Raw genomic sequence first — 25,236 nt, 5'->3', positions numbered from 1 at the left:
ATGAGCAAGGGGTTCCTATTTTTTTAATATGAAACAACAATCTTTAAACTTTTAAGTTTTCACATGGCTAAACATAGAAGGATAGCAGGACATCTTAGTATTGTTTCTAGGCTCAAACGTCTTACGGTTGCTCTGAGTTGACAACAAATTAATTGCAATTCAGGATAATATTTCGTCATAAAAATTGCTTTTGGAATGCAACCAACATAACTGTTGCACCAAAGCTCAGTTGAAAGAGTAGATAATTTTAAGTTTACAGAGTTGAATATTTTCAAAAAAAATCTGGGATGATGAGAATGATTTGATGAAACGGAACTGATGTGATATACCCCACCCTTGGCGACTTTTTCCTGTTGGCGCCAAGAAAGCGTCGCCAAGAAAACGATGTATGACGACATAAGTCATACATCGTTCTTAGCGATGCTTTTTTAGCGCCAACAGGAAAAAATCAGATAAAAAAACATGATCAAAGCACTTCAGAACACAATATATATAAAAACAACATAAAAGCACAACAAAAAACATCACGAATATATGCTTCAAAAATATACAGGGCCGGGGTTTTTTGTAAACATTTTAAAATACAATGAAATAAATTATTGTATTAATTACAAGTCGAAATTAATGCATTAATTGTTTTTTCATCATTTCTCCGGGATACGGGCCCTCGGTCTCATAGTACTTTCGTAATGAGGCCTCGGCTCGCCAGGACCTCGGTCCGTTATCCCTCCAACTGTTAATATACTACATTACAGTCGGAGTATGGTCACAATTATGTATATTTATGTATATTATGCATATTCATGTGTATGTACACCCAACGGTGGCTCCTTCCGTTCGGTGTACAATAATGACACAGTTTTAAGTGTGAAATATGCACCATTATTGTGCAGATTTATTAATAAAATTCAGCATTTTTAAGAGTACAACCGAAAGAACTTTCAATTGTTAACATAAAATTCAGTACCTAAAGGAGGCACGTTAATGTCTAAATAATTCGTGGCATCGATAAGAATTAACTTTTAGAACAAAATAACTGAACTATTTTTGTAAAATTAATTAACATACAGTAAAAATAAAGTTAAAAGCTACAAGAACCCCTCAAGGATTTGTAAAAAACAAAGAATTTCCGAAGTGAGAATTTTTATGTGAATTCTAAAATAAAGAACTTACCTTTTTATGGTATAAATCCTCACACTCAGTCCAAAACAAAACATCATCTGACAATGGCGCGTTACAGATACACACCACGTTGGAGTTAACTTTTAATTAACCTTCAAGTTTGAAGAAACTGGCATTTTCTCATGTTTTTACTTCAAAACACAACTACTGAATCTAAACTAACACAAAATAAGCATTCCTGTAAGGTATATTGCACAAAACAACACGTATCTCTCCTGCGTCCCAGATAGCATGCTCACTTGCGACAAGTTTGATTTTTTCTTGATATTATCTTGTTGTGTCAAACTTGACGTGACTGGTTAGCAGCAGACTTTCAGCAAGTTGGGCGGCACCACCGTAAACTACTCTTGCAAACGCTTGTTTGATGGACACTTGCTTCAATCCGGACACCCAGCGCATGCGCGGTAGTACATAGTCTACGGTTCGGCGCCAAACACGGAGAAGCAAACGAAGCAGGGAGCCTTGATGGATTGACGAAGTAAGCTGCACGTTGGAACAGCAGAGAAAAGGTATTTGGCAGTTTAATATTTATTCAAATGCAATTTTCTTCAAATTGTAATTCAGAAGAATGCACTGGTGTTTATATTTTTTTACTATTACGATTCGCGTCAAATCATTTCTTTGTAGCGTAGCACATGTTTTAAGCTCAATGTTAAGCGTTTAAACTTGATGTTTATGAATAATTTTGAATATATGCATACAGGATGGCTTAAATACAGTTGGTAGCAAGTTTTATTTGACAGTTTTTATCAAATCGCATGTTTTAATTTGATCGACTGTCGATGTCTTAAAACGCCAAAATAAAGTTTCAAACTCTAACTCAAATGTACCTTAATCTTTTTTTTACGTTATGTTGGGGGCATATTGAATCCTTTCTTTAAATTAAAAGTAAATTACTTCATGCAAATAAAATGAAAATCATTCCTAAAACAAAAGCAAATCGATAAGGATAGTTAATAGGAAACTTAGTTTATCTGCAATTTTGCAAAACTGATAACTAACTTAACATTTGACCATCTGAGAATGTTCTTTTACATTAAAATTAAGTGGAATGTGATAATGTTACAAAGCAACAGTTTGAATTTTTTTGTACTATGGTGATATACTACATAGTCTATTCCAGTCAAGAAAAAAAACCTCTGAAAATCAAAGCATATGATAATGCAAGCAATTTTCCAAAATTGATACTCAAATTGTAATGTTTTGTTGTAAGTCGAAAATTATTTTTGGTGTTATTAAATCATAAAGTTCTTGTAATTAACATTTGAAATATTAATTGGGAACTCCGAATAGTCTGTGCAGTATTTATTTAATTAATATTCAGCTCATTTGTATTTTTAATATTTTTCATAATTAGTAAAATTTCATGCAGGTCAAAGTGAAATAATTCATTTCGTTTACTTATTCAGTCATTTACCAAATCACTTACGTATTCATCAATTAACTAATTTTTCCTTAATTAAATAATTCACTTATTAATTCACTCTTTCACTTATTTTTTTATGCATTCACTCCCTATTTTATTCACTCATTTATTTTCTTTGTATCAATTAATAAATTAATTTATTAGTTTATTGTTTCATTATCTGTTCATTAAGTGAATTATTATTTATTTGATCATTATTTTGTTCTAAAAAAATTCTCACAATCGAATAAAAAATATTTTATTTTTCACTTTGTCCCATGAAAAAAAAAACCGGGAAAACTTCTACTTTTTCTCGAAGGCTAAATTTTACTGCCAATAATAAAAAATAATGTTTTAACGCAAGTTTTATTTTATGTGTAATGTTATTTCTTTATATATTGCAATTTTCAAAAATTTCCTATTTGTTCATTTTGAAAAAGCTCAGTCATCTTAACCATTTCGCTTTGCCCCGTATTCCCCTACTATTTATTTTGACTTTTATTTTATGTTTTATATTGAAACAGTTCTTGAATCAGGTGTAATTTTTTATCTGATTAATGCTATACGACAAATTCAAATATTTTTATTAGTATGAAATTGAAAAAAAAAACTGGGCATTTAAAATTTTTATTCCGACGTGTTTTTTTTTTTTTTGACAAACATACCAAGCAGGGCATGTTAAAATTTTTAAGAATTTTGCAGCCCTGACCTATTATTGATATTTAAATTTGTTAAAATTCTACTGTCAAAAAGGGCACATGTAAGCAATTAAAGACATTTTTTAAAAAGTTCATGACACAAAGAAAAGGCTACCTATTTAATCTTGGAGATATTTTGGTGTTGCAAAATTGATAATATTTTTTTGAAAAATAAAGAAATGTAAAAAATTGTTCCCATGTGTCCCTTTCCCCCCCTACAACCAATGAAAAAGAATATTTGGATATTTAAAAACTTGCAATTTTATCTCCAGATTTGCCAAATCATCAGCTAAAATTTGCTGAATGTGGGATTTTGACTAATACCTCCTTTCGGGGCATTCTGATTTTTGTAAATGTATGTACTTTTCTCGTGGCAAAATTTCAAGTAAGATGCAGTGCACATATAATGACATATTTATGTGTTCACTTTTTAATTGTTTTGATTTTGTTCTTGCTTTTGTAATCAAGTATTAATTCTACTTTTTCCTCCTTTTTTTAAAAAATATCCTACTTTTCGACACTGAAAATGTTCTATGAGCTCTGTAAATTTCATGCCATCTTTCTAGACATGTTTGTTGCACAGCATGATTTACATTTGCACTGATTATTGTTAACTATTTTGAGAAGCTGTTTTAAAGAAATGGTTTAAAATTTAAAAACATTTCTTTGAGATCTCTATACCAAAAAAAAAGGAAAAACATAACTTTTGTGTTTAACACGAGGCTTGAAATATACCTGTGAAGAATGATTATTCTGATAATTATTGTTGGATTTTTTACCTTTATCGAAACAAAGTTTGCTTGAATAATTTCTTTTTTGCCTGTGGATTGTCAGATGATTTCATATGTTTAATATATGGCTTTATTTCGGAATTCAAATTAAATTGAATATATAGCTTAACTGTAACTTAGTTTAGCTTCTAGCAATAACTTGTTTTTATTATTCAAAATATTAGCTCCATTAATAATATTTGTCTCCAATTTTAAAACTAGTTATATTTCCATAAAATAATTTTACTCGACAATTTCAAAATAGTATTCTTGTTTGTTGACTTTGAGCTATGGTTAAATGTATTAGCAAATATAGCATGTCCTGTTGTCTATTCTATTATATGTTTTTTTTATAGCTGCTTGTCAAAGGGTGTATAAGGATATATGGCAGCTGGCATCAAGAAATAATGTGAGTTTTTGAGTACAACATTTTTATTTTTATTAATAAACTTCATAAATAGGATTTTTTAAAGCTGGGTTGTCAGGTTTTTGACTAGTAACAATCTTTCACAGTGTAAACTCTTGCACCTCTAATCAAAAATGTTTACCATATCTTAGTAACCGCAACCTATCATATTTCAGTTTTATTGAATGGCTTTATGTAAAGCATTCAGCAGCAGAATAATTACTTCCCCTCTTATTTGCTTTCAAGGTAAATATTCATTTTCAATTTACTTTTAGGGGTCAAATAGGTGTGCATAGATAATACTTTAAATGTATTTAATGTTTGGCAAAAAACACATAGAGGTAAAAATGATTGTTTTTTGTTAAATAAGTGCATTAATTATAAATACTTTTAAGTTAATTGGACTGACTAGATAGTAAATAATTGTGAAAATAACATTAAAAAAGAATATCATGCACTTGTATATGAGGTTAGCTCTTTTTGAAAATCTTATATATACATCGCATTTAGCATGTAAGCTAAATTAATGCATTTCGGCTATATCAAATATATATGCTAGCTTGAATTTTTAAAGAAAAGGGAGAAAAACACAAATTTTTGAGGATGCATTGAAAATCAGATTTTAAACTTGTCATTTCATTTTACTTCCTGTCAAGTTTACACCAACCAATTACCCATTTAAAATTTCAGCAGGATTTATGACAGCTATTGCAAGTTTTTAATTCGTATATTTTTTCAGTACACTTTTGTTCGCAAGCAAATTTGAACGATTGGAGTTTTTTAGTTTAAACCGGTATTGTATTTCCGTCATGTTTACAAACCTAAGCTTGTTTGGAAGTAATAAATCCTGCAATTTGTGTGGGGAATGCTACAAGTAGGTGTTGACAAGTCAGGATTTTTGCTTTGAGGAAAACTCACCAAATTATTTTTTTTAACTATTTATGGGGAATGTGAAGGCTGGATTATGCTATTAAACTATCATTTCTAAATTTTACTTAAAACAAAGTATGTCTTCTTTCAATCAAAGATTTTCAACAAACGTGAAATATTCAGTACTAGTGGTACCCGCACGGCTTTGCCCGTAATAGAAAAATTAAAAGATCTTTTGGTTCGCCTGTATATTTACAAATAATGTATGGTGAATTTTCTCGCCAGTTGACTTGTACCCATGTTACGGTTCAACGTTATGATAATTTCGTAATTTACTCGTTCATCTTACGAAAATTTTGTTCTAAAAATTGGAATAGAAAAAGAACCACATCGAATTTTCGAAAAATCGTTTCGAGGTGCACATCCCCATGCTACAAACTAACTTTGCCAAATTTCATGTAAACCGGCCGAACGGTCTAGGCGCTATGCCGGTCACAGAGATCCTGACACACAGAGGAACTTTCAGCTTTATTATTAGTAATTTTTTTAAAGTTTGCTGATACAGTGAAACCTGTATAAGTTGACCACCTGCGGTGCACTACTTTAATGGTCAACTTACAGAGTTTGATTTATATGATAAGGGCTGATTCCGTGCGTGAAAAAAGCAGTCAACTTAAGACAGGTGGTAAACTTACAAGGATGGTCAACTTCACAGGGTTTACTGTACCTACTTTTAGTTATTCTCTTAGGTGTTTTGTTAGGTACTTGGTGCTTGGTTAGGTTCTTTCATACATAATTTTCATCATGTTCACCAACAATTCCATCAATGTTAAACTTAATTTTTATTATTATTTTCATATTTTAGCTGAATTAAATTTTGAACTTCCATATGAGGCAGTGAGATTGCAAAACTCCATAGCTCTGCAAAAAAAGTTATTTTGTTTCGCATTTCACAGTCGAGCGTTCAAATGCATGCGGCATGACATAGTGCTTAAAACTGTCTTATTAAGTAAAAAATAAGTATTTTTATGCTAGTGTTTAAAATGATTATCGTAGCTCAAAAATAATTTTAGATAAGTGTTTTTGAGATTTAAAGTTAATTTTTTGTTGAATTTTATGCAAAATACCAAGCTGCTCCTCAAATTCACCACAGATCAGGGTTGAGTTTTGGACTGTCTAACACTGGTTTCGGACAGAACAGGCGGTTTTTACCGTCCAAAAATACACTAATCTGTCAAAGTATGCTAAAGCTAAAAGTGTAATCAAATCAACTCATATTTACTGCAATATTAATCATGCATAAATAATAAGTTTTAATTAATGAGTATTTGTATTTTCTCTGAAAGGTTCATTAATAAATATTTTACTTAAACAAATTGCCCATAACTCTATTTTGCAAAAACTTTCTTAATAACAGTTGGTAGAGTTATGAAAAGAAATTCACTGCACTATCAAGACAACTAGTTTCAGTTCCAATTATAACTCAAAAAAATGTTATTAAATGTAATTTTTTGGTAGAAAAAAAAAAAATTTTTAATGGTTTTTGTGCTCAAGTTTTACATGATATTTTATTTTTTTTACGATAGATTAAAGAATAATAAATTGATTAAATACATTCACTAAAATTTTGAAACTTGTGCATTTTTTTAAAATTCATATTTTAATATAATATACATTCTGTAACTATTTATTGCATTTCAGTCAATTATTAAACTATATTTTGAACACTTTCTTTTGCACATGTGCATAAATGCCAAAAAGTTTGGTTACTATTATGAAACAAAAAAAAAAAAAAAAAAAATGCATACAATTTGGAATGTTTAATGATGAATTCAACTTTTAATGCAACTAGATTAGAAGTAGCTGTATCATTCAGTTACGTTTATTTTTATACTTGAATGTTCACCATTCAATGAATATTCAATATAAACATAACTTTGATGCATTTTGTTCTGTTTTTGATATTTTCTCACAAAATAGTTTCTCAAAAAATGTAGTTTTGGATAGGACGGTAAAAACCATGGTTTTTACTGTTGTGTCCAAAATCTTGCCAACCCTGCTACAGATGCTTGTCAAATTGTTTCTCCAAGGTTGGCAACCCTAACCCTGGAAGGTGCTGCTGTACAGCATGACTTTAATCAATGTTAGTCCATTTAGGACGTTATCTTTAAAGTCATTTTATTCAAAACTTGCATATGTCCACGTACATCCCTTCGCTTCTCACTGCTTCATATGATGTACTTCTAAAAGAAGCTTTGCACTGTTTATATATGCTATCATCTGAAAAATTATATTTTGGTACTGGGATTTTAAACTATTCATATTAGCCGAGACTTGTTCATTGTATTAGAAGGCTTAATCTGCTTTGTGCCCAGAGTTTGGGGATCCGTAAATCAGTTCCTGATGTTGTAAAAATGATTGCTTATGTTAATGCCACAGGACCATAATGTATTAACGGGTCTAGTTTGCATTTCAGTGCTGGCGATTATTTTTGCATTAAATAGTTTTGAGAATACAAGGCTAATTTTTCTTTTAAAACATGTTTCAAAGTGAAAACGTCTCCAAAAGTAATAAAACTTACCAGCAAAGATTCTTCATCATTTTTAATAGAAGTAAAAAACAGAAATCGTGTGGTAACGAAAGCTCTCCATTGAAAAAAGATTTGAAAATAAATGCAAATATAACATTAAAAATATATTTCTCTTTAAGTTAACATTAGCAATTGGTGGTTTTCAAGTAGCCCTTTTAATGCAAGTAGGGTTCATGGGGAACTATAGTTTATGCCTGTCTTTAAGACTACTGTTAGCAGAATTCTTTAATGAAAGTAAAACTTATAATTTTTCTACAATGTTTTTTTTTTTTTATTTTAGGACACAAAGACATGAAGAAAAGTGTGAAGAATCAATGTATTATAATATTCTGTAAATACTGTTGGACAATTTGTTTGTAATTATTGTTAATAAACAGTCTGTATTGATTTATTGTAACTGTCTTTTTAAATTTATTTTGTGTTTGCTGAGAATAGGGTTACCACAAAACTGAAAAGTCTCCGTAGAGTAAAAGTTTATTTAATTGATGCTTGTGCCATATATTTATATCATAGAAAAAAAAACGTCCAAAAAATAGTTTACTAGTAATTTATTCTCCATATAATTTAGTTTGAATTGTACATTTTAATAAGTATATTTTATTAAAATAATAGCAAAAATTAACATTTCTGGAGAAGTCTACTGTATCAATTCAAAGTTATTCAGTACAACTTGTACAATTTGACCTATACCTTACTTCCTGTGCTCAAATTTGTTAGAAGGTCGCTATGAGACCGTGAACTAAATGCCAATTCAATATCCAAAAACAAATTAATTTATTTAGTAATACTAATATAATGATACGTTGAATTTGGGATTTGTTTTGTGTTCATCTGCTTGATAATCAACAACTGTTCTTCATAAAATTAGATGAATGTATGATCACACATTAGCAAACTTTTTACGCCTGAATCAAATCCTACATAGTAAATAATAAAGTTAAAAAAAAAAGTCTTCAAATTTACTTGCAAATTGGGTTTAAGTTTACATTCACCTGTATATAATTAACATGGTATTTACAGCATTTGATGAATGCATGAGAATTTTTGTTAAAAATGAAATGCCCTATTCAAATTTTAATTGGTAAATAAAGCTAGTACTTTCGTTGTCAACTTAAACAAGTGTCAACTTACAAAGGTAGATTTATATGATAAGGGCCAATTCCGTGCCTGAAAAAAGCGGTCAACTTCACAGGTTTTACTGTATTACATTGTGTAAATTGGGATATAAAATTTTGAAAAGGTTTTAATCCTTTATTAAAAAACAAGAGAATTTGTTTAGAGAAATTTTTTTATAAAATTAGCAGTTGTTTAGCTTTGCGTTATAATTTCTGCAAATTTTCTGAAAACAAGTTTTGTTGTATCAAATTTTCGTGAATCAGATCAAAGGTACTGTTAACTTATTGCAAACTATTACAAACTTCTCTTGGATGCTTAACATAAATATTCATTGTTTAATTTAATTATTTTTATAGTGTAAAATTTTTTTCTACAGTTATTGCTAAAACTAAAATAATTGTTTACTAGAAATACTACTAATTTTGAGACCTGATTTTTTTCAAAGGAGTGCAGTATTATAAATTCAAATTTTTAATACTATAAAGTTTGTTTGATTACAAATATTTTTGCAATGAATACAATAAAAGTATGCTCTAGTTTGCAATGGGTTCACAATATTTTTTGTTAAAAATGGCTACTTATTCACTAATTTGGAAAATTTGGTACAACAAACTTTTCTATTAGTTTGCAGAAAATTTTCAGAATTTGATGCACCCAAGCAAATTTGCAATGAACCTGCAACAGTTTGATATGACTTACAGGACAAACTTGCTGCAAGTTCAGTTCGTGGGGACTACAAGGCTTGCATCAGACTTGCAGACTTGTCGCATCCATTTTGATGCAAGTTTCCAGAATTGCAAAGCAAGTTTGCTGCAAGCAAAAAAATGCTATGCAAATTTGATATGAACTGGTAGGAAAGTTGATATGACGAAGCTCAGTTTGAAGCAAACTTGTCACAGCAAAGCTTCAGTTGTTTTGAACTTGCAGCAAGTTTGATACCACAAAAATGACTTTCCTACTGGTTTGCAACGAACTTGCAGCAAACTTGATAAGACTTGCAGGACAAACTTGCTGCAAGTTCACTTCGTGGGGAAAGCAAGGCTTGCATAAGCTTGCATCTCGTTTGCATCTGACTTGCAGACTTGTCTCATCCAATTTGATGCAAGTTTGCAGAATTGCAAAGCAAATTTGTTGCAAGTTTGCTGCAAGCAAAAAATGCTATCTGGGGTAAAACCAAGTAAAGAACCCAAGTAAACAAGTTCGAACAAGTTTGCCTTCGCGTTGCCAACCACAGGTTAGTTTCACCAGGGATGCCATGCTTAAAAATTTATCGCCTCATTGGCGAGAAAAATATTTCAATTTTGTGCAAAAAATCGGATGTCGCCAAATGGGGGGGGGGGGTATATCACATCTGTACCGATGAAACTCCCGTACGAATTATCTACTTTATTTGTTGAAAATGAAAAAAGTCCTATTATCTGAAACTTTTTCCGCAAAATGTCCCGCACTTAACATGTGAATACTGTGAAATGATCCCCTATGTGTTATTTTGATGTGTACAAGAAACATTATTGTAACGTTTCATGAAACTCCATTCAGTAGTTTTTGCTTAAAAGAGCAACAAACATGTAGTCGTCTAGAAGGAAATTGGTTTAAGGTAACTTGTAGCAGAAAGTAGAATAAAGCAAGAAACATTTGAGAAAAAGGTTTGATTCGTTTTCTTCAACTTACCTAAAATACTAGACGAAAATCGGAGTTAGTTGATTATATTGTATTTTAAAGGCTCAAAAGTGGTAATAGGCTACACTGCGCCGATGAGTTTCGCGTCGTTGGTTTAATTAAAAACATTTTCAAAACTCCACATCCTCTATTGCTTTTTCAAAACCATAACATCAAAAGTAATAAATACTTTTTTTTAAAAAAAGGAGAGAAGTTAGTTATCAAAACAAAACTAACACCACTATCACACACAAAGTTTTTAAAAAAAATTTAGATTTAACGGTTGCAGTTTTAATTTTACCGGTTCGAACTAACTGTATGGGTTCGAGTTTACTCTCGAAAATGAGGTAGCACCGCGGCGCTACATACTGAGTTGCGTTCGCATAATTTGAACGGTAGCTACCGACCGGTTGAAGCGTTTACCGCTGGAAATCATAGCGGTTAATCATCGGTTTACCAGTCGGTCTAGGAAGATTGGGCGCCGCAGATTGGGCGCCGTAAATTGGGCGCCGGGAACTTTGGGCGCCGAGTATTTTGGGCGCCGGGAACTTTGGGCGCCGAGTATTTTGGGCGCCGGGAACTTTGGGCGCCGAGCACTTTGGGCGCCGAGTACTTTGGGCGCCTAGCATATTGTACCCAGTATTCCCGGAGCCTAAAATGCTCGGCGCCCAATGTTCCCGGCGGCGAATTTTGAAACGCTCTCAATGCTTACGTTACGGTAGCTACCGCTAAGTTAATCACGTTACAGCTAATGATCACGTGCTGCAATCAACCACTTAGAATGGTAACCGGTTGATCATAGAACGCTGCGGTTAGTAACCGGTAGACCGGTGAGGTTCGTCGAACGCAAGGAATGCTTGCGTTCGACGATCTCAACTGGTAGCTACCGGTTGATAGATCACGTGACATTTAATGATCACGTGATTCAATCAACTAATCAACATATTAATACGGTAGCCGGTTGATGATAGAACGCAGCGGTTAGCAACGATCGCCGAACAAAACCAATTACAGTACATTGGCGAAATGAGAAATAAAAACGAGCGCGTTCTATTAAACAGCATGGTAACCTGGATATATTAAAGCAACCCCGAGTAAAATGTAAACAGAGCCGCCCCTTTAAAATGTGAGGTAGAAATTGCAATGCGAAATATTGCTTTTTAAAGTTTTAGTTCGTTTTAATTTCACGATTTACTGTTTTTTGTGTTGTGAAATATTTCCGTTTTCGTAGGGTTTCTTCTGAATCTTAATTTACGTGTGTATTGTTATGTTTGAAAAATTCTGCTTGCTGTAAACATTCGCAATAAACTTACATTGAAAGAGACGCAGAACATGGTAGATAATACATGCTGTTTCAAAATGAGTTTCTTTGACTGTTGATTTTTTTTTATATATATTCTTGAGAATAGTAACTGAAATACGATCTGAGTGTGCTTCTCTTATGTTGTTGATGTTTTAATTTATTGGTTTTCACTGAACAATATGTTGAAGATTTTGGTTAGTTCATAAAGTTTTTTAACAATAAAAATGTCGTGAGAAAATTTGTAAAAAATACTACCATTTAATGATCTAAGAAATACATTTTATTTCAGGAAAGAATATAATCCTTTTCATTTAATTTGTAATTTCACCTTCATCTGTCTCTGTTTTTAGTTTAAAAAAAAAGGGGGGGGAAGGATGGGTGGGAAGATGTTGAGTCACTGCTCCTATGCTCTGTGGGGCTTGTGAGAATTTGAGCGATCAGTGTCAGCCTTTGCACCTCCCCCCCCCCCCCAATTTCCTAGAAAAAATTGAAATGACACGTTTGGCTACCACCAACTACTTGCAATCAGTAGTCATTGGCCCCAGGAACTGTAAGCTGTTCCATTTCGATTGTTTTATGCTCCGACCTTGTGTATCACTCCTTAACTGTACTAAATCATTATAGTCTAATAGGTGTGAGTTCATTTGTATGCTAATGATAATAAAATATTCAGAGCTCTAAAAAAAATTTTTTTTTTTTGGCCTTGTTAATTTTGCCTGAATGAACTGATAATTGATAACAATTTGCAGATTGCACCAAAATCTTAATTATATTAAAATGTTTAATGTTCCCTATCAAAGGAGTTTACAGCAAATATTGTATAATTGACTTTGAATTCATAGCACCTGTGATAGTTAAGTTAGAGGGGGGAGGGGAGCCAAAGTGAGTGCCCAGTGGCGGATCCAGAGGCCTGTTTTGGGGGGGGGGCGATTTTATCCATGGGCGATTGGTCCATAAAAAATTTGGGGGGGGGTCAGAGAAGTCACGGGAGGGGGGATGTGGGCAGCGCCCTTATTTATTTATTTATTATTTTATTTTAAATTTTATAAAATTGGGCTATGGTATTTTTGTTGTTGGTTAAATGATCGTCTCAAAAAAAAAAAAAAAAAAAAAACCTAGGGACACGACCTGAAATCTCGAGACAAATATCAACAGTAGACTTCCTTCTTTCGATTCAAAGCTCCAATTTAATCTTCATCAAAAAACGTGACAAACATTTAAAGTACCCTTATTAAGGTCAATTCTTCTTTCTTTAAACACGTGAATCGATCAGCACCCAGCATTTTCCAGTCGATCTATAACTTTGAAGTTAGAAAAACGGAGGGACAGTGCCCCTTTGTTTTTGAAAAGGAGGGGCAGTTGCCCCCACGAGCCGCCTATGATTCCATCCCATCCGTTCTCACATGCGCTCAAAAGTATCGGACGCACAAAAGCTATTTCGTTGCGAAGATCATTCATGAGCTTTTAAATTGAGTTTTACAAATAAAGGAAATACATTCCCTTAAATCGCCATTTTTATATATTTTCTCTCATCCTATTATGGAATGAAAAAAAATATTCTAATGTAACGTGGGATTTTCAGAGATCGATATGACATGGATTTATGAGGCATTTCTATGAATCTCCTTGGTAATACATTTTTTGAATAAAAATAATGTCTAATGACTGCAGAAAAAATGAAAACAAGCAACTACCAAAGTTCACTATAACTACAAATAGCGGCAGTAAAAAACGCGAAACAAAAGTTTAAATAAAGATATATCGACATAAATCTTGTAACAAAAATTGCTTTTATGATAGAACCAGAAGCAAATAAAGCGGTTAATTTTCGTTATACAAAACATAATTTTCCACTATTTAACCAGTATTAAAATAAATTTAGGATCAAAATAAAACGTTTTAAGTGTAGTTTACTTTTGTTTGAATAAGATTTTACTAGGAAATGCGAAATACAAGAGACAGAAAAGATCTTTTAACAATTAAAAAAAAATTGATCTGTTTAAAAAACCATATTCTGTTACAGCATTGTTAAATTACACTTAAGCAGTGGCGTAGCAAACTTGGATGTCAACCGGGGAGGTAATCTGGGCTATCACCCCTCACCCCTCCCCATCAACCGAAGGCGAAAAAAAACCTTATTCAATGTATCGATGAAAGAAACGAAGTTCATACAATATTCAGAAACAAAACGAAATTGTGTCCCCCCCCCCCCAAGAGGGATATCATCCGAAATAAACGTTTCCCTCGTATTGATAACAATGCATTTGAGAGATTATAAAACATATGCGAATTTCTGTTGGTATTTACATTTTTCCGGAACTCTTACATGCGTTTTGGGTGTCTCCGCCACCCCCCCCCCCCCCGCCCCACTCCATATGAGTACCAGCCGCCTCAAATGCCCTTCTAGTGAGACCAATATGTTTGATAGAAAAAAATATTTTTTTTTCATGTTGGAAATAAAATTCAGAATTGAAACATCGAAATTTCTCATATTACATTTTAGTGTCACACTCTAGGGGGTGTCACCCGGCTTAGCCCCACCCTGCAAAATAATTTTTAATATAAATTGAAATGTTGGGGAATTTTTTTTAGAATTGAAGCATTTAAATTTTTCAAAAAAAGTTGAAGATCAATTTCAGGTGCCACCTGGGGCAAACCCATCCGCGCCACCGTAGCAATGCTACTGACTTCATCAACTCACATTTATATATAAAATAATTAAATTTATCAAATAGATAAAGGAGAAAAAAACCCGTATTTTCATATCAATCAACTAAAAAACCGCAAATTAAGGGAATATGTAATACCCCCCCCCCCCTGGAGCAAAAATGAAACGTATGTATGGCACCAGTTATAAATATGCAGGAATGATTACACCTTTCGAACGATATAAAACAAACACTGAGAAGGAAATACGCTTTCAATTTTTAACATTTATCATTTAAATTTTGAGCATAAATGAAAAAAATTTAATGTATAAATTTTGAATTTGAAAAAAATTAGATTATTCTTCAGAAAGTGTTCAAACAAAAACGATTTATTTTGGTATGCAACCTAATAGTAAAAAAAAAAACGAGCTGATGTGTGCATCACATGACTTCCTTTTACTCCAATTTAATGTCATTTCCCATTATTCGCTATTTTAATGTGATTCAATATTTATTCTCTAAATATCACCAACAATGGCCAAATTGAAACCAAAAAAAAAAAAAAAACTCCGCCAAATTTGTCGCCAAGTTGGCGACCAAAAGACTGGCGATATATCGCCAAGTGTCCGACAAATTATAACGCCACTTGAGTTTACATCGAAATTAACAATGATTTCCCCCCAAAAAGGTGCAAAAGACCCCCTTAGGAACATCCGAAAGCAACCAAAAGGGGAGGTGCACAACTAGACCCCACTACGAGTCTATGTACCAAATTTCAACTTTCTAGGACATACCATTTTTGAGTTATGCGAGATACATACGCACATACGCACATACACACATACGCACATACATATACAGACGTCACGAGAAAAGTCGTTGTAATTACCTCGGTGATGGTCAAAATGGATATTTCGCGTGTCTATACATTCTTAGGCACTTTTCCGCATGTGGTCGAATCGAAAAAAAAACTCAACATTCATTTGGGGGTGAGCAAAATGGAAATTAAGGGCGATTTTTGAGTGAAAATTTTTTCGCGAATACAATACTTCCTTTTTTGTAAAAGGAAGTAAAAAAACCCACGAAGTCTGTTGGGGGGGGGCGATCGCCCCAATCTCCCCCCCCCCCCCTGTGGATCCGCCACTGGTGAATGCCCTTGGCAAGTGGATTCTTGCACCCTTTGAACTTGTTCATTTCCGTTTTTTTCCCTTACATTCATGGCATGTGAAGCAATCCGGAAAACTTGCAGAAGGGGTTGCTATTCATATTGTATTGTAATTAACTCTGAATTTGGAGCTCTTCAGAAGTGATTGGTAGTCGGGGGAAAGGGGGGGAGGCTCTTGAGCCAAAGTAAGCACCCTACAACTTGTGAGCCACCCATGTTTTTCTTTTTTAGGTTCAAAGCAATCCATATAAGTTTGCAAAAGGAGCTTGCAGTTAATTATTCTTGCATTATAATTAATTTTGAATTCATGGCACTGTAGAAGTGGAAGGAAAATTGGGGGAAGGGCCAGATCTGAAGCCTAAGTGAGCGCAAGATATGGCATGCTTCTCCATGACATTCAATCGTCTTCTCAACTTCATACTTTGTGCAGAATAGGGAACTGAATAAGATTCAGTGCAAAGGGTTGTGAGAGCCCATGGTGCCCCTACCAATCCTTACGCCCTTATGAATGAAGAACCTTTCAACAGAAGACATTTTGACAAAACCTTATTCTTTTCAAAGTCAAAGAGTCGGAGTCATTTTTCCTCCAATTCCTCAGCCTTGGTAACCACCTGCTTTCTCGACACTAGCTGGCTTATTAGTAATGGCAGATTAAATCAATTAAATTACCTGTCTTATTGGTAAACTTGCTGCTAGTAAGTGTATTTCATTTAATGATAGTTGCCTTGAAATAAAAACTTTTTGCAATTGCTAATTAACAGTGAAATAAGAATCAAACAGATCAAAGTTATATGGCATCAAAAAAAAATTGAGAAAACTAAAAGAAAGGCCCGCATATCTTTCAAGGTTCAAGACAGGAACTTAACATTTTGTTTGATTTCTGCTTCCAATTTGAAAGTTAATGATGATTATAAAAAGATTTGAAGAAAAACATTTTTTTTACACATTTGTCAATTATGCATGTATGACATCCAGAGACTGCAATTTCATCCTTGTTATGGACTCATCAGTCTGGAATGGTCAATCACCAAGCTGAAGGCAGATGTCATCTCATTGAAGCTAAGAGTGCCAACAAACCGGTAACTAAATTTAATTGAGCAAATCACAAGGGTTCACAGCAGTGGTGTGCTTCAACTAAACAATCAAAGGCAATGCATGAGTATAAAGCAGAAAGTTACCGTCCTTAAGACTAGGCTAGGGCAGAACTACATGCAATATACTGACATCCCAGTCATGATATCCAGAGACTGCAGTTTCATCCTTGTTATGGGCTCATTAGTCTGAAATATTCAAGAACCGAGTTTGAGAGGCAGATACGAGACTCATTCAGCTTGAATGAGATGATTTCCGTATGTTGCCTGTAGTTCTACCTTAGCCCTGGCTAAAAGGTGGTAAACTGCTTTATACCCATCTTTGCTTTCAATTGACGAGTTGAACTGCACCATTGCTGGGGACTCTCGCTGGTCTGTTAACTTTAATTTAGCTACCAGTCTGTTGGCACTCTAAGCATCAATGAGATGACATCTGCCTCCAGCATAGTTATTGACTGTTCTAGACTGATGAGTCCATAACAATGACGAAACTGTAGTCTCTGGATGTCATAACCAGGCAGGCGCGGATCCAAAGGGGGGGCAATGGGGGCAATTGCCCCTCCCTGGGAAAATCAAGGGCGCCAGTAGGAAGGGGGCGCCGAAGGCGTCCCCAGACGAATATTTAAATACCAAAAAGAAAGAACGAAAGATAGTTGGAAATTGTATTTGTCTCATTCACCAGTTCTTAGCCTGTATGACGTGGGGAGCTTCCGTGCCTCTCTAGGAGGAGGGGGGGACAATATCCGCCAGTTATGAGCTTTCTTTCTGAATTTGGTAGGAAAATTTTGGAATTGGGTACAAAAGAAAGACATTTGGAAAATTTATTTGGTTCATTCACCAGTTCCCAATGTGTGGGGAGTAGGGCACGTCCCCTGGGGCGCAATATCCGCAAATAATGAGTTTTCCTTCTAAATATTGGGGTGGGGGAGTTTTGGAATTAGGACAAAAGAAAGAAATGTACTTAGAAAATTTATTTGTCTCATTTACCGATTCTAAACCAATATCAAGTAGGGCGCTTCCACGCCCCTCTAGGGGCGTAATATTCGTAACTTAAAAAAATTCCCTCCAAATTTAGGGGCAAAGTTTTGAAATTGGGTACAGAAGAAAGACATTCAGAAAAGTTATTTGATTCATTCACCAGTTTTCAATCTGTGGGGAGCGGGGCGCGTTCCACTAGAAGGCGTAATATCCGTAACTAACGAGTTTTCTTTGAAATTTAGGGAAGAAGTTTTGGAATTAAGTACAAAAGAAAGAAAAATACTTGGAAAATTTATGTGTCTCATTCATCGGTTCTCAACCTGCGGGAAGCGGGCCGCTTCCGCGCCCCTCTAGGAGGCGCACTATTCGAAACTTATAAGTTTTGGCTCTACATTTAGGGGGAAAGTTTAGGAATTTGGTACAAAAGAAAGAAAGACATTTGGAAAATTTATTTGGTTCATTTACCGATTCTCAATCTGTGGGGCGCCCGCGCCCCTTAGGGGCGCAATATCTGCATTTTATGAGTGTCCCTCTAAATTTAGGGAAGTTTTAAAACTGGGTGCAAAAGAAAGACTTTTTTTTTTTAACTTCATTAACCGTTCCTCAGCCAGTGCGGAGAGGGGCGCAATATCATGAGAATTACCCGTTCTCAACAGCGGATACAGAAATTTTTCGTGAGGAGTAATTGATTTTAATCATTCAACCTTTACTACGTATCCTGGTTACATGTTAATAACACAGGTTTAGCTAGGTCTTCAATTCTGAAACATTTCCGCTTGAGATCTCTCACCCCCCACCCCCTTTCCCGATTATTATCGAAGATCATCTAAAATTGCGTTTTTTAACATTCAGTAATAAAAAAACTGCGGGGGAGATTTTATCTTCCTAACATCATCCAAGAGCGTCAAAAATTCCATCATTGACTTCAATTTCTAAAAAATTCCGGGAGAGAGTTCAGAATTTCATTTCTTCGTTTATCGTTAAAGCAGGCTTGCGATTGTGTTTTTCATTTATGATTTTAGTTTTCAAAAATGACCGAGGGAAGGGGCGAACCTCTCCCCTCTCTGCCATCACCGAAGATCGTCAAAAATTGCGTTTTTGAAACTTCAATTTCGAAAAATGTTCGGGAGTAAGTTCCAAATCCAAACAATTCCACTAACGCCTAACGTCATCAAAGAGATACTACAATTACGTCTTTAGAATTTTATTTTCGACAAAATTTCCAAGGGAGAGCCTCCTAACCTTTCTTTGCGAAGCATCATCGAAGATCGTCTGAAATTGAATTTCATAAAACTTTTTCAAAAAAATACACATAAATCTCATTCTTTCCTTCAACATTACAAAAGATAGTTTACAATTGCGTTTTTATGACTTAAGTTTTGAAAAATATCTAGAAGTAGGGGGTTTGGAGGTGAAAACACCTCTCAGAGCCATTGGTTTTAACATAAATGCCAATTCTAGTACAGTAGTTTATGCACATGAAAGGGCTGTTTTGAGCAAAAAACCACCTTTAAAAGGTATTTTAGATCAAAAAATCCACTTCATCAAAAAACCTCTCCCAAGGGTATTTTTGGTTAAAAAAGTCCCTCCAGAAAATATTTTTCATCGAAAAACCTCCTCCAGAAGGTATTTCTGGCTGCGCTAGAGCAGTCTTTACATTCTTCTTATGTGGTGCAACCAGAGGATGGGTCCACAGGACCCGTATCTACCCCAGAATGCCGAGTTGATTTTTTTTTCTTAAAAAGTATTCTTTCTTACTGAAAGGAAGAAAAGAACATGTCTCAGGGAAAGAAAAGTTATTTTATCAAGGAAAAGAAATGTTAGGAAAAAACCTTAATTATTTAAAAAAGAAATCTTTAAATTAAAAACTTTTAACAGTTGCAGATTCTTAGTCAGCTAATTTGTTCCACCTCCCTTCTGAAAACAAGAATACTGTGCGTGAAGCTCCCCCCCCCCATCGAAAATTATTACAGGTAGTCTCAAATTTTGTTTCCTGGTCTTTAATTTTGTAGAGATTATTCAGGAGGAAGAGCTCCCGAACACTCCGTCATCTAACAACACCGAAGATCGTCCAAGTAGCGATTTTGAATCTTCAATTTCGAAAAATTACCAGGCCCTTAACCTTATCAAATATACCTACGAAAATGCCTACAACCGCATTTTTAAGAGTTCAGTTTTGAAAAATTCCTGGGGAGTGACCCTTAAAATCCGTCCCTCTAATATCAGTAAGGAATAACAAAAATTGTGTTTTAAAAGCTACAATTTTGCTAGTTTTAATGGGTTGAACCTCTGAATTTTTCTCTCTTACATCATTGAAGAAAATCTAAAAACCTTTGTTTTAAGGACATCAATTTCGAAAAACATCCAGATAAGTGTCCCCCCTGGAACTCCCCATCTCCTTAATATCTTCAGATTGTCAAAAATTTCGTTTTTGGAGCTTCAATTTTGAAACATTGGCTGGGGGTGATAAATCGACTCAAAAAATCGGTATTCTAGTAGTTCAATAATTCTTGGCATTCTAGGACTTTTTTACCGTTCGATAATAGCCTATTTGCATCGGTGACATTTCTTAAACCACAGTACTTTCTTTAACATCCACAAGTGCAGTCTATAATCACGTTTTTAAGCCATAAATTTCAAAAAAACGTCTGGGGAGGGCCCCGAACATTTGCTTCCTTTAACATTACCAAAGATCATCTCCTAGTTTTGACTTCCCAACGGTCCTGTTAGTTTTTGTATGTGTGTTATATATTACATATTTACTATCTGTCTGGGGGAATTTTTTAAGTGCTCCCCCCTTTTAAACGAAAAAGAAAAATTATTTTCAAGTTGTGCACCTGCTCTTCTTGGAACTTCAGATGGAATGCAATCGCGTTTTTAAGACTACAATTTTGAATTATTTTTGAAGAATCCCCACCCTCCTTCCGCTAACTTCATCGAAGATCGACTGAATTTGCGTTTATGGCAGGTGGACAATCCCTCAAATTATCACCCCCATCGCCTCTCCCTTGCATCCGTGCTTGCATTTTTGCATTTTGTTATTTAAGGCTATACTAAAACAATTGTTTCCACTGAAAACGTTATGCGGATCAATTACTTTTATTGCAATAACAAATCACAATACCTTGTTCTAAGTTTTTTTTTTGGGGGGGGGGGGGGCGAGTGAGGAGGGGAGGGGGGAGCACCACAAATTAACGTCCTAGGTGACATCCGTTCTGGGAACTCCACTATAAAATCCCATTATGTCCTACATTAGTTTATTTAAATTATTTTTCGCTTCCAGTAGCAATGCATTTTTACATAATATTTTTTTTCCTGTAGCGGGAGAATAGTTGAATGTTCAAAAGTAAAGACGATGTGGGTAACAAACAAAAATGTGATTTTTCCTCTTTATGAATTCATTTGGTGAGGGGGGTGCCAGGAGTGTGGGGGCGCCGAAATTGAAAAAAAAAAGTGCCCCCTCCTGAGCCGAATCCTGGATCCGCGCCTGTAACCAGGCTGTCGGTATATTGCATATCTACCTTAGCCCTGGATAACTTACTGCTGAATTGTTCCATACATGTTTTTCTACAACAATGTCATTGTCTTTAAAAGTTGTGCTGTAATTAAAGTCACTGAAATAAAGTACTTTTTGAACACATATCTGTGCATTAAAAACTTTTCAAAAACTAATTAAAAAGTATGGCAAAAATCAAATTATCTTAGGATCCTGATTTTGTTTCATTAGTTTTTTAAAACGAAAACGTGGACATTTGAACCACTTTAATTTGGTTTTAAAAAAGTGGTTCATTATCTACATAGTTTAAAATTAATATGAAGTGTTGATGTTTAATATTTTTCACGGATCATTCTTTTTGGAAGACCCTGCATTATGATCAGTTAATTTTGTTTATTTAAGGGTGTATTCAGGTGGCTTGTCATTGCTCCCCTCCAGCTTTCGGAAATATCGATTTTGAATTTTTTCTCTATAAAATGCAATGGTATGTACCATCCCTCCTGGAGGAACCTTTCCTTTCTAAATTCTCACTGCAGGTTTAGTTCAGGGTCATATCTAATGAGTGGGCTTTTAGTGTTTTAAACTCACTCAGAAATTTTTCTAATACTATTCCAAAACTTGCTTTATTACATTTTTTCTATTTTTTGCAGAAAAATTAAACTACAATAAACTCTCTATCATCCGCGAGTCATTTAACAAACAGAAACGTGTTTTTGCAGTAAGAAGCAGAAACAACGACTGTTTTTTGTCTAAAAATTGTAAATAAACTCATTTATTTTTGTTTCATTTATTTATTGTACTGTCTGACCATCACGAGAAAAGCCACTGCCGAAATGTCTGCGCCTGTCTACTGCCCTATTAACGAGGCGCGTCTCATTTTCTCAAGAGAAACTTAATGTAGGGAAAACCCGTATGACTGCATAAAGGCGAGAAGACGAGAGGCGAAATGGTCCCAGAAAGCCTTCCTGCTAACCCTTACAGAAAATGAACTAAGTCTGATTCTATATCAGTAGACGGGCTCAGACTTGACGGTGGGAGCTTTTCTCGTGAAAGCAGACAATATTTTCTACATAGTACATACACTTGTTCTTTCTTTATGCAAGTTCCGTTGTGCAAAAATACTAAACTTTTTTACTTTTTTTACTGTACAAATTTTCAGTTTGAAGAAAGTATTGACGCATCAATGCAACTATATTTTTGTGGGAGGACAATTTTTACCTTATTGTCCCTCATTTTAGCCTTCTTGGGGTTTATCCGCGATTTTTATTATCAGCGGCACTTGTAACAACCGACCCGCTGATAATCAGAAGTTTACTGTATTATTTTTGAAGAATTGTACCACCTCAGTGCTTTAACTGCAGTACTTATTTTTATTGTAGTTATTGCGAACATCATTTGTTTCAAAACAATACAGAGTTCCCTACAGATGTTAAATACCTATCACATACAAAATTTTTGAATTTGAAAGTACCAGACTTTTGTAGAACATTTTAAAGGTGTCAAAAAATATTAATTTAATAGGTGCATACCCACATAGCACAGTCACATCTCAGCAACGTAGCAAATACGTCGCACTGCGACGTTTGTAACGTCTCGGGCACGTCACGGCACATTCCAGAAACGTCCCAGAGATGTTCTGGCAACGTGGAATTGTCCGACTTCAGTTACGTCGCAATGCGACGTGTATGGTTCGTCGCAATGTGATGTTGTCGTCGCATTGCGACAGCCCAGAGACGTTCTGGAGACGTGGAATTGTCCAACTTCAGTTACGTCGCAATGCGACATGTATGGGTTGTCGCAATGCGACAGCCCAGAGACGTTCTAGAGACGTGGAATTGTCCAACTTCAGTTACATCGCAATGCGACATGTATGGGTTGTCGCAATGCGAAAGCCCAGAGACGTTCTGGAGACGTGGAATTGTCCAACTTCAGTTACGTCACAATGCGACATGCATGGGTTGTCGCAATGCGACAGCCCCCTGACGTTCTGGAGACGTGGAATTGTCCAACTTCAGTTACGTCACAATGCAACATGTATGGGTTGTCGCAATGCGACAGCCCAGGGATGTTCTGAAGACGTGGAATTGTCCAACTTCAGTTACGTCGTAATGCGACATGTATGAGTTGTTGTAATGTGTCAGCCCAGGGATGTTTTGGCACCGTGGAATTGTCCAACTTCTGTTATGTTTCAATGCAACATGTATGTTTTGTCGCAGTGTGATGTTTTCATCCCAATGCGACAGCCCAGAGATGTTCTGGACACGTGGAATTGTCCAACTTCAGTTACATGCACATTCATTGGGCTTGTGTATTGATGAGGAAATGTGACAGCTCGCAGCTAAAAATTTCTGAAATTTTTTCTTATTTATTGGGAAAAAACAAAAATTTTGTATTTTTCATCAAGTAACATTCACATTAATTCTAAATGTTTGCTAAAATTGTATAGCTAACCATTCAAACAAAATATTTAAATTCCCACATAACAAACAATTCGTACAAGTTAGTACACACTAACTTAAGAAGTACAAAAGAAAAAAAAACTCAGATGAGTTATTGCCAGGGGCGTGCAAAGGGGGGGGGGGGGAGGACACCTGTTGTCAAAATATTTTTTAAACTACGGATGAAAATAGGGATAAACAACATAAAGGGTAACGGGAAAGTCATTTGTGATGGGCCCCAAAATTTTTGTGCATGCCCCTGGTTGTTGAATACGAATAGTGATTGTTCAATTTAAAAAGTAGAAAATAATATAGCAAGAGAATATTGTCGCCTCACAGCAACAGTAAGAAATGTAATCCCAGGAATAACACTAAGATATCCTACTATTGCTCTGAGGTGACGATATATATATTTTAGTAGCATTTAGACCCAATAATAAAATATTAATGCAAAAATATTGTTAAATTCCCAATATTCACGGTTGATACAAAATCTCGGTTAAAACGAATATTTTCTTAGTTAAATTGGTTTGAAACAATCATTTAACCAAGCAAAAATGTTTGGATTATGGACGTGTTCTTCATAGGAGAAAATTGGATAATGCACATGTATTCTGGAACTATTTTGTGTTCCGCCCTCCCAAAAATTTATGTTTCAGGCCATTGCTCACTTTAGCGAGTGTTCAGATAGGGTCCACTATGGTTGCGTTCGACGAAACTCACTGGTTGACCGGTAAGTAACTGGTTACTAACCGAAGCGTTCTATGATCAACCGGTTATCACAGCGGTTACCATTCTAAGCAGTTGATTGGAGCACGTGATCATTAGCTGTCACGTGATTAACTAACCGGTCGCTCTCGGTCGAGCTCGTCGAACGCAACCTATATATAATCAGTGGTGCCCCCCTAGGGTATACTCCATATAGTACCCGTATACTCTCAAACGTTTTTAAACCATATATCCTATCAAGGTAATTGGAAATAATTTCTACTTTTTTTAGATTGTACAGGGTGGGTCAGTTTAAAAGGTTTGTCAACATAGATAGATAATATAGACGCACGCATGCATGGGTACATTTTGCTACTGTGAAGATACATTTGCTGCTGATATGTACATCAAGGTTCATACTCATTTTTAAAAGTGAAAATTAAGGACTTTTTAAGGACTCTCAAAAAATTTTTAAGTTCTCATTGGAAATGATTATATAACTTAAGGTACACCATTTCAACATTTTCCAGAATGTGTATGGTGGGGGGAAAGCAGGAGTACTTGATACATAAGCATATGATACAAGCAAGCATGTTACACTAAGTAATGCCTGTTTAATTTTGTATGTCTCTCTCCTAAGAACCCATTTGATTTTTTGTCCTTTGTTAGATCAATCCAAACATTACAAGCATCTGCAATTGAAAAGTTCAGTT

General features: G+C 34.7%; 1 long non-coding RNA gene across 1 annotated transcript; it reads left to right on the top strand.

Annotated features, from left to right (window-relative positions):
* Window positions 1-1,610: 1,610 nt before the first annotated feature.
* On the top strand, window positions 1,611-8,306 carry LOC129229420 (uncharacterized). Its single transcript, XR_008581096.1, has 3 exons — window positions 1,611-1,691; window positions 4,412-4,464; window positions 8,202-8,306. It is a non-coding gene; the product is annotated as an uncharacterized LOC129229420 (long non-coding RNA).
* Window positions 8,307-25,236: the final 16,930 nt, after the last annotated feature.

Source organism: Uloborus diversus, chromosome 9 (genome assembly GCF_026930045.1).
Source record: "Uloborus diversus isolate 005 chromosome 9, Udiv.v.3.1, whole genome shotgun sequence".
NCBI lineage: Eukaryota > Metazoa > Arthropoda > Arachnida > Araneae > Uloboridae > Uloborus > Uloborus diversus.
This window is presented reverse-complemented; position numbering and strand designations above follow the sequence as displayed.